This window comes from Spea bombifrons, chromosome 1 (genome assembly GCF_027358695.1).
Source record: "Spea bombifrons isolate aSpeBom1 chromosome 1, aSpeBom1.2.pri, whole genome shotgun sequence".
NCBI lineage: Eukaryota > Metazoa > Chordata > Amphibia > Anura > Pelobatidae > Spea > Spea bombifrons.
This window is the reverse complement of record NC_071087.1, coordinates 82,846,294-82,860,103: the sequence shown is the minus strand read 5'-3', so window position 1 is coordinate 82,860,103 and position 13,810 is coordinate 82,846,294. Positions and strand designations below refer to the sequence as shown.

The window sequence follows — 13,810 nt, the reverse complement described above, 5'->3', positions numbered from 1 at the left end:
GAGCGACAGTTTCCCTGGTTGCGGCTACAATGCCTTTGATAGACATTGAAGGGGTTCATTTAGGCCAGAGGGCAACATCCTAGCTCACTGACGCCCTTAAATAATTAAATGATAGATTAATGAAGTGTGATTTCTTTCATTCCCCTATAATTGAATCATCAAATTCATTCTCCCAATCCATCAAAATGAGAGATGACCTCCCTAGCATTGTCACTATCTGCAGATGGGCAAACCATGAGGATTGTTGGAGTATGTCCTTCAACTGCTGAAAGGTTAATGGTTGTTTGTGTTTTATCCAAGAAATCTCCTACCGTGGATAGACTAACGGCTCTCCCAAGAATATCTAGCTGCCCTGCCCTCTTAAAGGAAGATTGAAAATTGCCACTGTAGTTTCCTAACCACCTTCCATGCTTTAATCGTTGACATGAGGAGGGGAATGTCCCTTACTTATTCAGGAAGTTGTGAGTAAGGCATTTGTAGACATAGGCCTTGTCATATATATGAAGAAAACAGCAGGGAGAATATGAGAACATGTTTGAGTGAGTTTTATTTAAGATGTACCCTGAATTATCAGTAGTACTGCATTACAACAACCTTTCAGTGTAAGATGGCTTGACCAACACTCCATTTTTTCTATAAAAATGATCCTTGATGATTGTGGTCCTTCCATGTTCGGGAGGCTTATATGATTTCACCATGTCACCTAAAACAGGAACATATATTATAGTCATAAGAAGGTACTTCTTGAAGAAATTGTTAAAAGGGAGACTCCTGCCATCCTATGCACTATAATGTATAGGACAGCTAGATGTCCTTTGAACTTATTGTTATGCATTTTTAATTAGTGCAGCTGTATGGGACACTAGATTGTTCTATTTGTCATTATATTACCAGCTAAGTCAGAAGCTAAAGGCTTATCAAATGAATGTGCTAACTAATATGCTGTATAAAGTACAAGATATTCTGTTAACCCCTTAAGGACAATGGGTTGTCCTTAAACCCATTAAAAACAATGCATTGTGAGCCCGTACATGTACAGGCTTTGTCTGGTATAGTCACAAGTAGGGCCAGATGCAGTTGTGCCTATCCAGCCTCTGGCTGCATGTTGGCCACATGTATCGGTAAGTATCCAACTAGATGTCAGTCCAGGTCTGGTCAGAAATAATTAACTAAGAACACATACCTAGTCTCCACCCATATTGCCAGGAGGAGACTTTTGGGAAGTGATATCTTTCTTCCGGCCCAAGCTGTGCACGCTTTTTAAGGTACGATGCCCTGCCCTTGCCGTCCTTGGAGGTGCCGTTATACAGGAGTGATAAGGTGGAAGGGCTAATTGGCCTCATTGTGCTTTGCCTCTGTATGTCCACATTGACATGGTTGATATTCTGGTGACTCTTGACATTCTGTGGTTTGTGGGTATTAATTGGAGGAAGTTTGATGGTTTTAGAATGCAGCTTGGGCTGCTCTTTCTTCTCCATTACAATATTCCTATAATCCTTCTTGGCATACATTTCTCTCCAGGCTATCTTGGTGTGCTTTTCCTTCTCAATTACCTCCCTCCAAAAGTTTTGGGAACTGGTAGTAAGAAAGTCTCTCATTCTGAACACCTGATAAAAGGGGATAGGAAGATTGGTTTCTCATCCAAGATATATATACGCAGAGCAGTAGGTCGGAAAAAAAACACAAGGACATGAAGTGCTAACTAAAATTTGTGAATGGAAAAGGGACACGATTAGTTGTGTAACATAAATGATCTTAGATCACTCAGTGCTGGAAACCTGTATTCAAACAATTTAAAGCACACATGCCATGGAGTAATAAACTTAATAAAGATATTAAAGATGTAAAAATGATCTCTGACCCATACTATCCTGTATCTGTCAATTATTTAAGCTCTGTACCCTCTGTATTAAGAGATCCCCTCCCCTAGACAGTTCTGTGTTTCTCTTCCTGAGGATCCTGAAGGTCATGAGAATGGGTTAGAAGATGTGAACTTACCTCTGCAGAAAATGTATCTATGCAGTTGTGTAGCTGTGCAATCTGCTGCTGTTAATATGCACTCTATGAGCTGTGATCTCTGGCATCACAAAAAGTTGCATCACAGTAACTAACAGGGTTGGGCTAGACTGAACAAACATCCACTAGTATACCGCTGCTTATACGAGTAATGACCTATAATATAGCAAATAAACTTTAATGTTGTATTTTTATTTGGTTAATTCTTTTTTAAACTTCATTTTTCAGGCTTGTAGACAATTTTGTAAGGAAAACTACAATGCAAGTGTTATAGGTACAGCCATACTATGTGCAAACAAAAGATGTCGATGTGAAAAGTGTATGCTGTACCTGTCAATAAAAGGGGCAAAACAACTAACCAAGCAATCACTAACAAAAAGCCTGTTAACAGGGTTCAAGTCACTTAAGACTGGATAAGAGTACTCATAATCGTGCAGGGTAGTTTTATATTCAATAACAGTACTGGTAGTAAGCATTGATAAAAATATTGCTTTAATGAGTATAGAAAATGCATTTACATAGAGAATACAGGTTTGGGCTCTTAAATTTGGGCTTGAGCGGCACATGAGAGGGAGGGCCTTTTATGAGGTCATGCTCGGCTATGAAAGGAAGCACTAGGAAGTTGTGGTGGGGCCCTTAATTGCTGACATCAGTACAGTAGTTTGGTGTCTGAGGTACAGCTAAATTGTATGGCACTAGTGAAGTGCAGAACTCTTCATGCATTGGGTACATGGGGCTATAAAAATTAAGACCTCAAAGTTGTCAAAGTCATAATATTCAGGAGGGAAATGAGAAAGTTAGTGACCATGGGCAATACATGATCTACATACACAGAAATGTTATGCTGGTGTCCCCCAATACCCATATCGGTAAAATCTTTATAGCATTGTAAAGCAGTTAAAAAAAAAAAACAGAAACAGTTAAACAAAAAAACAAACAAACAAAAAAGGGGGCATTTGCTATATCTGTCTTGAACAAATGATAAATTGAGGAGGATGTTCTCTTGATCTGTGTGTACAGATTACCATGTAATACTCCCAGCCCTGAAGGTTATTTTGAAACCCAATGCTCGCAATAAATCTATGAAATACAACCTGTTTATATATTTCTCAGTGTCTCTTGATAGAAGGAAAAGCTGTGTGTTTAGATGCATAGATTTGGATGTACTTTTTTTCTTGGGTTGTCCCTGAGACTTTTCTTCATACAATAAGCAATTAAGAATGACTTATTTTCAGGTTGCTCAGGTGCTCTCAGGTCATACATGGTAGAGTAATTGGAGTGAAGATAAACTCCCTGTCATTTTGAAGCAGAAAAACAAAAAAATGATAAAAAATGTGCCAGCACCAGGTAAAGATGGTTTCCCTGTAGCACCAGTCTTTTTACCAGGCATCCCAGGCAGCTGCAAGAAGGCACCTGGAATTGCACATTCCTTCTCTGGAGAAACGTTTTATACTGATAATATGGAATTCCTGTTAGAGCACATTCTTAAAATCTATTTACATTTTTAATTTCAGAAATATTTCCATTATTTCCAAGTGGCTATGTAGTCCGGCCAAGTACCCGGAAACTTGTGTTTTTTAAGGATGAGAGCTAAGATTGTTATTTAGGGAAATCTCAGTACCATATGGTGAATAAAGTTCCCGAGAATACCTTGGTGACTGTAAATCTTGCTTTCTAGAAGTTTGAATAAATACTAGGTAACTAGGACATTTACCACCAGAGGGAGTAAGTGATGGAGGACGAGACCGAAGTTCTTTAAAATGAGAGTAAAAGATAAAAGTAGCGTATATTACACGTGCAATAAGACTGACACATAAGACATGCATTATGTGATTAAAGGGTCGTTTTGATATCATTGTTTAAATAGGAATGCAACGTATTTATTCTATTTCTATTAATAATAATAGTCATACCTAGTACTTCTCCCACTCACTAATCCACACCCTCAGAAGAAGGAAAGCTCCAGGTAGCATACCTTCTGATGTTCCCAGATATGATAATAGCTTACACATATTACTGGAAACATTGTTCCAGCGTAGCTTTATAGGCGTGGGCAATTCTGTTCCTTATTAAATAAGGAAAAGAATGAGGTGTGACCTAGTATGTTGACAAAACAATGACCTCTACCAGTGTTACACGATGGAAAGTGAGAATAATCCAAAAAAGATGTGTCTAAAAGGGTTGCTTTAAATTAATTAAAGGGTCAGCTTAAAAGAATTGTTTTGCATTTTTTATTTTAATGCATATGATTGTCCATTCTGTATGGTCTCCAGTGCATTTTACTGCATACAAAACGGTGCCTCTATTCTGAGTAACACATATTAATATTTGCTCTTACATAAATTCATAAATGTTACCAACATAAAACACTCAATAAGCAGGCCTTCAATTGGTAGAATAAAATTGATTTAATGCATCCCATGGCTGAAACCAGTAGGTGTAAGTAGGAAGCATATTTATGTACACTTCCTGTACATTCCATTGATGTGCAGGAGCCAGCTGTGTTTATAAAGTTAAAATATGCTACTCTGAATTCACAACTTCTAAGCCTGAAAAAAAAAATGTTTGTATAATCTTTTTCATATCCTGGACAGAGCATGTGTTTTAGTTACGGCGGTGTGCCAAAGAAATACTGCACGGAGGTGACCTAGCCTTAAGCTGACGGATTTGTGTCACTACTAAAAAATGTATTGCAGTGAAATATTTTGAAGGAAAATAAAAGACCAAAATGCTCAGCTATGTACAACACAATTGTTGTTATTATTTTTTTATGTGTATAGTTTTAGGTTGGGAGTAGTCAAGGGTTATTACGTTTTTGTTCTTTAAATTGCCTACCAGGAAGAGTATGTTTGGAGAGTTTTTGTGGAACTGCTTTATATCAGAAAGCAATGGAAGATTACTAGAAATATTTCTGACCCCTGAAAGATCTTTCCTATAAGAAGAGAAAACCTCTGATAACATAATAGCAACATGACTCAGGTCTCTTTAACCCCTTAAGGACCAGGCAGTTTTTTTTTACTTTTTGTACCCTTTGGGAACCGAGCCTGGTTCAACACTTTTGCGGTCCTCGTGTTTAGATGTAATTTTCGCCTTACTCATTTAAGTGTACCCACGCAAGTTATATATTGCTTTTTTTTCAAGACAAGAAGGGCTTTCTTCAGATACCATTTTTGATCATATTATCTAATTGCCTATAAATAAAAAATAAAATATGATGACAATTGGGAAAAAAACTTTCTCACTTTTATTTAAAAAATCTTTTACGCGTCCAAAAAAAGGTAATGAAAAAACCTGCTAAATAGAAACTATTTGTCCTGGGTTTAGAAATATAAAATTTTTTTTTTTGCTTTTTTCTGCAAGTAGCATTTTGCTATTTCAAAACCATTTTTTTCAAATCTGGTCATTCTGCCCCATGTGGTATTTCAGGTATCTTTGAAGCTGGCTAATGCAATTTACCCCATCAAACCATATATTTTTGAAAACTAGACACCCCAAGGTATTTTGGGCGTTACAGTAACACCGTTTAAGTGCAGAACGTGACTGTTTTTGCGTGGCCGGTCAATGGACGTTAAGGGGTTAAATGTATTTTTGCATGTAATTATTGTAAGAATGAGAAACTTTGGTGCGTTGGTAGTGTGACTTCCTGCTGATGCAAATAGAGGACATCATGCTATACCTCTGCTGCGGGTTAGGTACATGGGCATTATGTTATCATGTGTGGATATACCGTATTGGCTTGAATATTGGCTGCACCCTAAAAGTTTGGTGCTATTTTAAGGAAAAATGTATTTTTAAAGAAAAAATACACATTAGTGGAATGGTAAAACAGTATTTTACCTAATGAATAGTAATACATGTATTTTAATATTTTTGGTATCTATTATGCAGTTAGTCATAGTTATATTTAAACAGAAATTTGGAAAACCAATAGCCATTTTAGGGTCCCCCCTTAATTCATAATGCACCTTACTTATAGATATTCCCTTCTGCTCCCCAGATATGCCACTCTGCTCCCTAGATATGCCACTCTGCTCCCAGACTTACCAATGCACCCCTAGACTCCCTGGTGTCTAGCGATGCACTCAGACAACTTCCGCTGACAGCACTTCTATGACTGAGAAGCACCGGCGTAAGTGCCGACAGCTGAGGTTGTCTACGCGCATCGCCGTAGCTTGTGACTGTCTGGTCGATGTGCTTAGACAACCTCCGCTGCCGCCGCATCGTGCAGACCTCCACCGGCTGCAGGAGAGTAGGGCTAAATGAAAATGAAAAAAAACACCCACCTGGTGCCCGGAACTGCATTTCCCGGGCGACAGGCTATACGGATTGGGCATTCCTGGGCTAAACCCAGTATATAGGCCGCACCCCCACTTTAAAGACTTAAAGTGTGTGTGGGGGGGGGCAAATACAGTAATATTACATTGAGGGATTAAACACATCTTGATTTTTTTATTTTGTGCATCACACCAAAGAGGAGGGGTATTGCATCTCTGGAGTTGCAACGTCTCATAAAGGTAGGTTCTTTATGTTTTAACATTTTGAAGCATTCATATTAAAGCACTCACAAAGTACTTTAATTTGCATTATATGCATTTTCACTGCCAGTTAAACCCAGCCCTGGCTCAGAGAGTGTTAGGGAATGGACGGGACTGTGCTTATGTGCAGAAAGCAATCTCAATGGTTGCAGTGGGAGCTGCCAATCGGCCAAAACATCAGACTACAGAAGAGGCGTTTCACAGTAGGCTACATGGGGCTGAAAACTGCTAAAAATCTGTGTAAAAAAACTGTAAGACCGTCTCTAAGACAACCCACGGAAGTATAGGTGTGAACAAAGTTACAAAATACATAGCAAAAGTTGCAAACAATACAGTGGATTCCCTTAAAATGTTTTTTTTTTCCAGTTTGCCTTGCCTTTTTATGAGTTATGTGTTTACTGTCTTTATGAAGGAATGTTGTGTGTAATAAAAATATTTGTAGAACAAACAAAACGGAAAAGTCAGATTTGAAAAGACACATTGCCTTCAAAATAGTTTGTAGGTGAGAACTGGAAACAGGAATGTAACAAATTGCATTTTAAGCATATTTTTGTGAGGTGCCCACATGTTTTATACAGAAGTGTTCAGTGTGCATTGAAGATGATCTGATTGCTAAAAGTTATTATGTCAATAGACTGAGCAAGACATGATGCTGAAAGCCCTGTGTATATACACACACAAAGTGGACAAAAGTATTGGGACAACTGACCATTGCACCAGCAATGACATTGCATTCTAAACATATAGACATTATTTTTTTAGTTGGTCCCAGCTTCAACTCTTCTGGGAAGGAAATCTACAAGATTTTGGGTATGTTTCTGTGGGAATTTTTGCCCATTCATCCAGTACAGCATTAATGAGGTCAGGCACTGATGTTGGATGAGAAGGCCTGGCTCGCAATCTCCATTCCAGTTCATCCCAAAGGTGTGAGATGGGGTTGAGGACAGAGCTCTGTGCAGTCCAGTCAAGTTCTTCCACACCAAACTCATTCTAACATGTCTTTGTGGAGCTTGCCTTGTGCACAATCATCCTTGAATTCCCCAAACTGTTCCCACAAAGTTGGAAGCATTGCATTGTCCAAAATGTCTTTGTATGCTGAAGCATTAAGATTTCTCTTGGTTGGAGGTAAGGGATCTAGCTTAACCCCTGAAAAATAGCACCATACCATTATCTCTCCTCCACCAAACTTTACAGATGGCACAATGCAATCAGGCAGGTAGGTTCTCCTGGCATCCGCCAAACCCAGACTGCCAAACAGAGAATCATGATTTGTGACTCCACAGAACACGTCTCCACTGCTCCAGAGCAGCTGCTCGGCTATGGAAACCCATTCCATGAAGCTTCTGCCGCAGTTTTTTTCGCTGATATATGACTTAATAATGCCAGTGGAAGTTTGTAACGTTGGCTACTTTCACACACTATGCGCCTCAGCACTCGGTGACCCTGCTCTGTGACTATACGTGGTCTGCTGCTTTGCGGCTGCTGTTCCTAAACGCTTCTGCTTTATAATAATACCACTTACAGTTGACTGTGGGATACCTAGCAGGGATGAAATTTCACAAACTGACTTATTGCAAAGGTGGGATGTCCCTGACACCTTCTGGACTCACCTTTCATTATAGAATTGTAAAAAAAAAGGTTCCCCCAGAGTAAGGACAGTCAAAAGTAAGAGGTGCAGCAGTAGTAGTATTGTGCAGTCCAGTATTGTGCAGTCCAGTCAAGGATATTCCGGTGCTCAGCTGTGAAGTGCGCACCGCGGCAGAGCGGGAAGACGGACGCCTCGCGCCCCCACCGCAGGACTCCGGCAACAAGGTAAGTAGGGTGAGGTGTAGTGAGAAGGGGCAGAGGTGGTAGATAGTGAGAAAGGGGTTAGATAGTGAGAAAAGGGGAGAGGTGATAGATAGCGAGAGGAGGTACATATTGAGAAGGGAACATAGTGAGAAGGGAGAGAGGGGGTACATAGTGATAAGGAGGAACATAGTGAGAAGGAGCAGATAAGATGTAGAAGGGGGTGGTGTGAATGTGTACGAGAATGAATTAATGTGTGGATGAATTGTGTGAATGCATACGAGAATGAATGAATAAATGTGTGGATGAATTTTTGTAATGGCGGCAACATGTGGCAATGAATGAATTAATCATGTTGAATTTTCTGCACTTTTGTTTTCATCAGTTTCATCGGAGATCACCTTATTATTATTGACTCGTACGAACGCACAGAACAGAAATAAAGTTCGAAAATGAATGCACAAGTCTAGTGTTTGTATATATATATATATATATACGGTGTATATATATATATATATATATATATATATATATATATATATTTGGCGGAGAGAATTGTTTACCTGTGTATCAAATTTGAGTAACCAATGTTAGCAAGCTATGTTAGCAGTTCAAGAACTGCTGAAAAAGCCATGTTTCGTTAAGGACAACTTCTAATGATCTCTACTCAAAATTTGCTCCATTTACTTTCTGCTGTTTATGTATCCAAGCAATGAGTATTTACAAGGCTTCTTATTATATGGCTGGTTGGCTATTTCCATTTGCAAACACCATCTGCCTGTCTTCAGTTTCAAGTTAGTTTAACCCCGTTAGGTAACTAAAATCCCCAACCACAAGTACTAAAAGATCAATGTGGACAGTGAACATTTTAATATTTGAATATTACAACAGCAACTAGGGTATTGATATTCAAATATTTATACCAACTTTATACCAAGTATTTATACCAAAAAATCATATCTTTACTAATGCAAAGGAAAAGCAATTTCTTGCAGGAGGGGAAGAGTTAACTGTAAGCAGTGTAGCATGAATTATTTAAGTAGACCACTAAGTTAATGAATAGACATTGCCAGCAGTTAGTGGTGTGATGCATGTCACTAAAGTGTGCTCCTACCTGCATTACATGGAGGTCAGACACACAACTAATGCAGTCAAATTTTAATGTCTAATAACAACTCCTAAAGCAAATCATCTTATCCCCCCTAATACCCTTCATGTCAACCGAAACAATTCTTGGTTCTAGAACATTTGTGTTTTGTATTGTAGAGAGAATACGTTTTGCTCTACTGGATCTCAGATCAAACGGGCATTAAAAAAAAACATAATTTCTTTCCGTGATAACATCCGTGTGAAACCCAGCTTACTAATCACATCGTGATTAAAAAGTAGCCGGGTTCAAAGATGTCCCAAATATAAGACATGGGCACAGACCGACTATTCAGATGTTGCTGAACAAAAAAATATCACCACAAATTTTGACAAAGGCTGGTGATAAAATTAGTGCATGGAAAGGGTTAAAATACCATTATTTGAAATACCCTGGGGTGTATATATGGTTTGATGGGGGTGAATTGAATTGGACAGGTTCAAAGATGTGCCAAATAGGACGTGGGGGCATAATTTCCAACATATGAAAATTCCAAGTTGCTGAACACATATTGGGGTGTTTTGTGAAGGTGACATATGTCAGGACCTGTAAGTTCATACCTGAAATAAAATACATAAAAAAATTACTACACAAAGTTTGGTAAAGGCTGGTGGTAGAATAAGTGCATGGAAAGAGTTAACATACTAGCATTTGAAATACCCTGGGGTGTATAGTTTTTGAACGTATATGGTTTGATTGGGGTAAGTTGAACTGACTGCCTTCAAACATGTCCCAAATAGGACAGTATGGTTTTGAAACAGCAATATGGTACTTTTTGCTCTATAACTGCTGCGGGCCTGCGCGCAAGTGTTCACAGTGGTCCCCCGTGCCCCCTTATAGCAGAGGTGCAGAACTCTGGGCCTCAGAGCCACAAACAATATCTTAGTTTTAGCACAGGTGTCTCAATTAAAAATTAATGAAATAAATTATTTTCAGACAAGGATACGCAGAATTCTTGGTTTGTTTGTTGTTGGGTCAGCTGTGTTGGATATGGTTATAAATCTCTTCCATTTGCTTTTTTTTAATCTCTTATAACCACTCTTTACAGCTAGTGAGATTTACGTTCATATAGGTTGCCTAGGAGACATAGCCCTGGGTTCTTCATCACTCAGGATCAATACTCTTACATTTTGGTTTCGCATTTGGCTAATACAGATCTATGGTATAGCTTTGATTTTGATGGTTACATAAATGCTCATTATGAACAGCCTGTTTGTGTATCTCTGCTTATATAACCTGTATTTATCGAATCAATAGTACCCACTTGGGTTGCGCCAAGGCCTTCATGTACAGAAGAAGTTGTTTTGTCTTTCCTTAAAGTTTACTTAGGAAATGCGTAGACTTGTGACAGACATAGGTGGTACAAAAGAAGGTATAGTAGCAAGCCTTTGCATATCCACACTTTATCATCGTCTACATGTGTTGAGCGAGGAATTTCTATAAATGAGGATATGTCAGAATGTATAGGAGTGAGTCAATGACACTCATAGGGTTATCCTTCAATGGTAACCCTACCATTTTTTATTAAAGTAAGAATAATATTTTAATAAAATTTGATTTTTTTTTTTTAATTAAAAAATAATATTTTTTTATACAGTTGCAGTAGACAGTCGCATATTAGTCATACAAATGTGCTTTAGCTCTGATATCTTCAACTAGCTACTATATCTACCAATCTACTAGATCAGGGGTGTCCCAAGTTTTTTCTGCAGTGGGCCACTTCATCAGAAATGTTTGTGTGCGAGGGCCGCACTCATTTTTCACTGAGAGAAAATATGGCTTTTTAGCTTTATAATGCATATTAATACAGGGTTAATTTGGCGATAATGAAGAAAGCAGTGGAAACATTTATTTCATCAACTTTTATCAATACTGAATTACTTAAACAGTAAAACAAAGTCAGTCCACAAACCATTTAAAACAAGTTTAGCCAAATAAAACTGCACAAGGCTGGAGCACACTGTGGGTACAAACTGGATTTAAGCTGGCTGACGCACACTGGAGGCAGGGTCGGATTAAGAGCATCATGGGCCTGGTGATGAGGATTTTGATGGCCATTTTATGGAAATAAATAAAATAGACAGAATCTTAACTCCTCGGCATCCATGTGTACTGGATAAAGATGACATCAGTGTGAGGCAGATAATACAAGATAGAATCTTATGTCATAGGACTGGGAGTAATCGGTACACGAAAACACAAAAAGTAATAATACACGGGACGCCTGAAGCCACAATTTAGTGCCACTAATCCTTTTTAATAAAATATGCAGATTGAAATAGACTAAATAACACAAAACCTTTACTTTTCCTCTCACTGATTTCTGGGCCAAGACAGTTTTGTAGTGACTACAAATTCAGGAGGACGTTTTATCTCTGGATAAGTAAAAATTAAATAGTTCTATTTATTCCTACAGTAAGTAAAGTGCCAGGAAACAACCAAATACACCAGGATAGGCTCTGCCACACTGACACCCAAACACACACACCAGGACAAGCTCTGCCATACTGATACCCAAACACACACAAGGACAGGCTCTGTCGCACTGACACACCAAACACACACACACACACACACACCGAGACAGGCTCTGTCACACCCAAACACACACACACACCAGGACAGGCACTGCCACACCGACATCCAAACACAGGACAGGCTCTCCCACACTGACACCCAAACGCACACACCAGGGCACGCTCTGTCACACGGACACCCAGACACACACACCAGGAAAGGCTTTGCCACACGGACACCCAAACACACACACCAGTACACGCTCTGCCACACGGACACCCAAACACACACCAGGACACGCTCTGCCACACCAACACCCAAACACACACACACACCAGGACAGGCTCTGGCACGCCAAAACTCACACACCAGGACAGGCTCTGCCATACCAAAACACGCACACCAGGACATGCACTGCCACACTGACACCCAAACACACACACCAGGACAAGCTCTGGCATACTGATACCCAAACACACACAAGGACAGGCTCTGTCGCACTGACACACCAAACACACACACCAGGACAGGCTCTGCCACACCGAAACCCAAACACACACACACACACCAGGACAGGCTCTGTCACACCCAAATACACACACACACACCAGGACAGGCACTGCCACACCGACATCCAAACACAGAGTACAGGCTCTGCCACACTGACACCCAAACACATACACCAGGGCACGCTCTGTCACACGGACACCCAGACACACACACACCAGGACAGGCTCTGCCACACGGACACCCAAACACACACACCAGTACAGGCTCTGCCACACGGACACCCAAACACACACCAGGACACGCTCTGCCACACCAAGACCCAAACACACACACACACCAGGACAGGCTCTGCCATGCCAAAACTCACACACCAGGACAGGCTCTGCCATACCAAAACACGCACACCAGGACAGGCACTGCCATGCCTACACACAAACACACACACCAGGACAGGCTAAACCACTACGAAGCATAAAAAATGTATTTTCTACACTGCTTTGTCATTAACCCCCCCTTTATATTTTTGCCCCTTGTGTTTCAATGCCCCAGCCATGCCCCATTTAGTATTGATGTGTTACGCCCCACAACCTTGTGTATTGCCCCCCTTTGTGCATTCATGCCACCACACCCATGTGTTTTGATTTATGTGTTGCCCCAGCCAACCCTCCTCCCTTGTGTATTGATGCCGCCACTCCTTTAATAGTGGTTAATGTGAATGTGATGCCCCCAGCCAGCACCCTCTTTAGTATTAATTTATGTGATGCCCAACCACCCTCTTGTCTTATTACCCCAGCCACACACACCCCTGACACACCCCTGTTTATATTGATTTTGTAATTTCAAAACCCAGCCATCCCCGTTTAGTATTATTTACATTTTAATGATGTCCCTAAGGAATTCCACCCCTCCCTTAAATATAGGTCCACTATACTTACATTTTCACTTTTCTTTTTCTCCTGCTCTCCTCCGACATGACAATCCTCTCCCGGTTACGAGGAACTCTTCTGTGAGCCCCGCCCACCTCACCTTGCGGCAGACCAACGTTCACGTGGTGCAGACGTGAGGTGAGGTGGCAAGACCGCCGTGTGTGCACGTTAGCCGCTTTAATTTTATGAGGCAGCCGGCTAGCATACACAATGCTGCATGCGGGCCGCACCTTGAAGTCCCGCGGGCCGCACGTTGGACGCCCCTGTAGTAGATAAACACCCCGTGTCCTTATCATACTGCCTGCACCACACAATAGAATGACAATAGAATGATATTAAAAGGATATTAAATATTTATTTGGATAACCAGG

At 40.2% G+C, this 13,810-nt stretch overlaps 1 long non-coding RNA gene across 1 annotated transcript; it reads right to left on the bottom strand.

Moving 5' to 3' along the window:
- Positions 1 to 534: 534 nt before the first annotated feature.
- Positions 535 to 1,245, bottom strand: LOC128473959 (uncharacterized). Its single transcript, XR_008346304.1, has 2 exons — positions 1,184 to 1,245; positions 535 to 703 (listed from the first exon to the last, which is right to left on the bottom strand). It is a non-coding gene; the product is annotated as an uncharacterized LOC128473959 (long non-coding RNA).
- Positions 1,246 to 13,810: the final 12,565 nt, after the last annotated feature.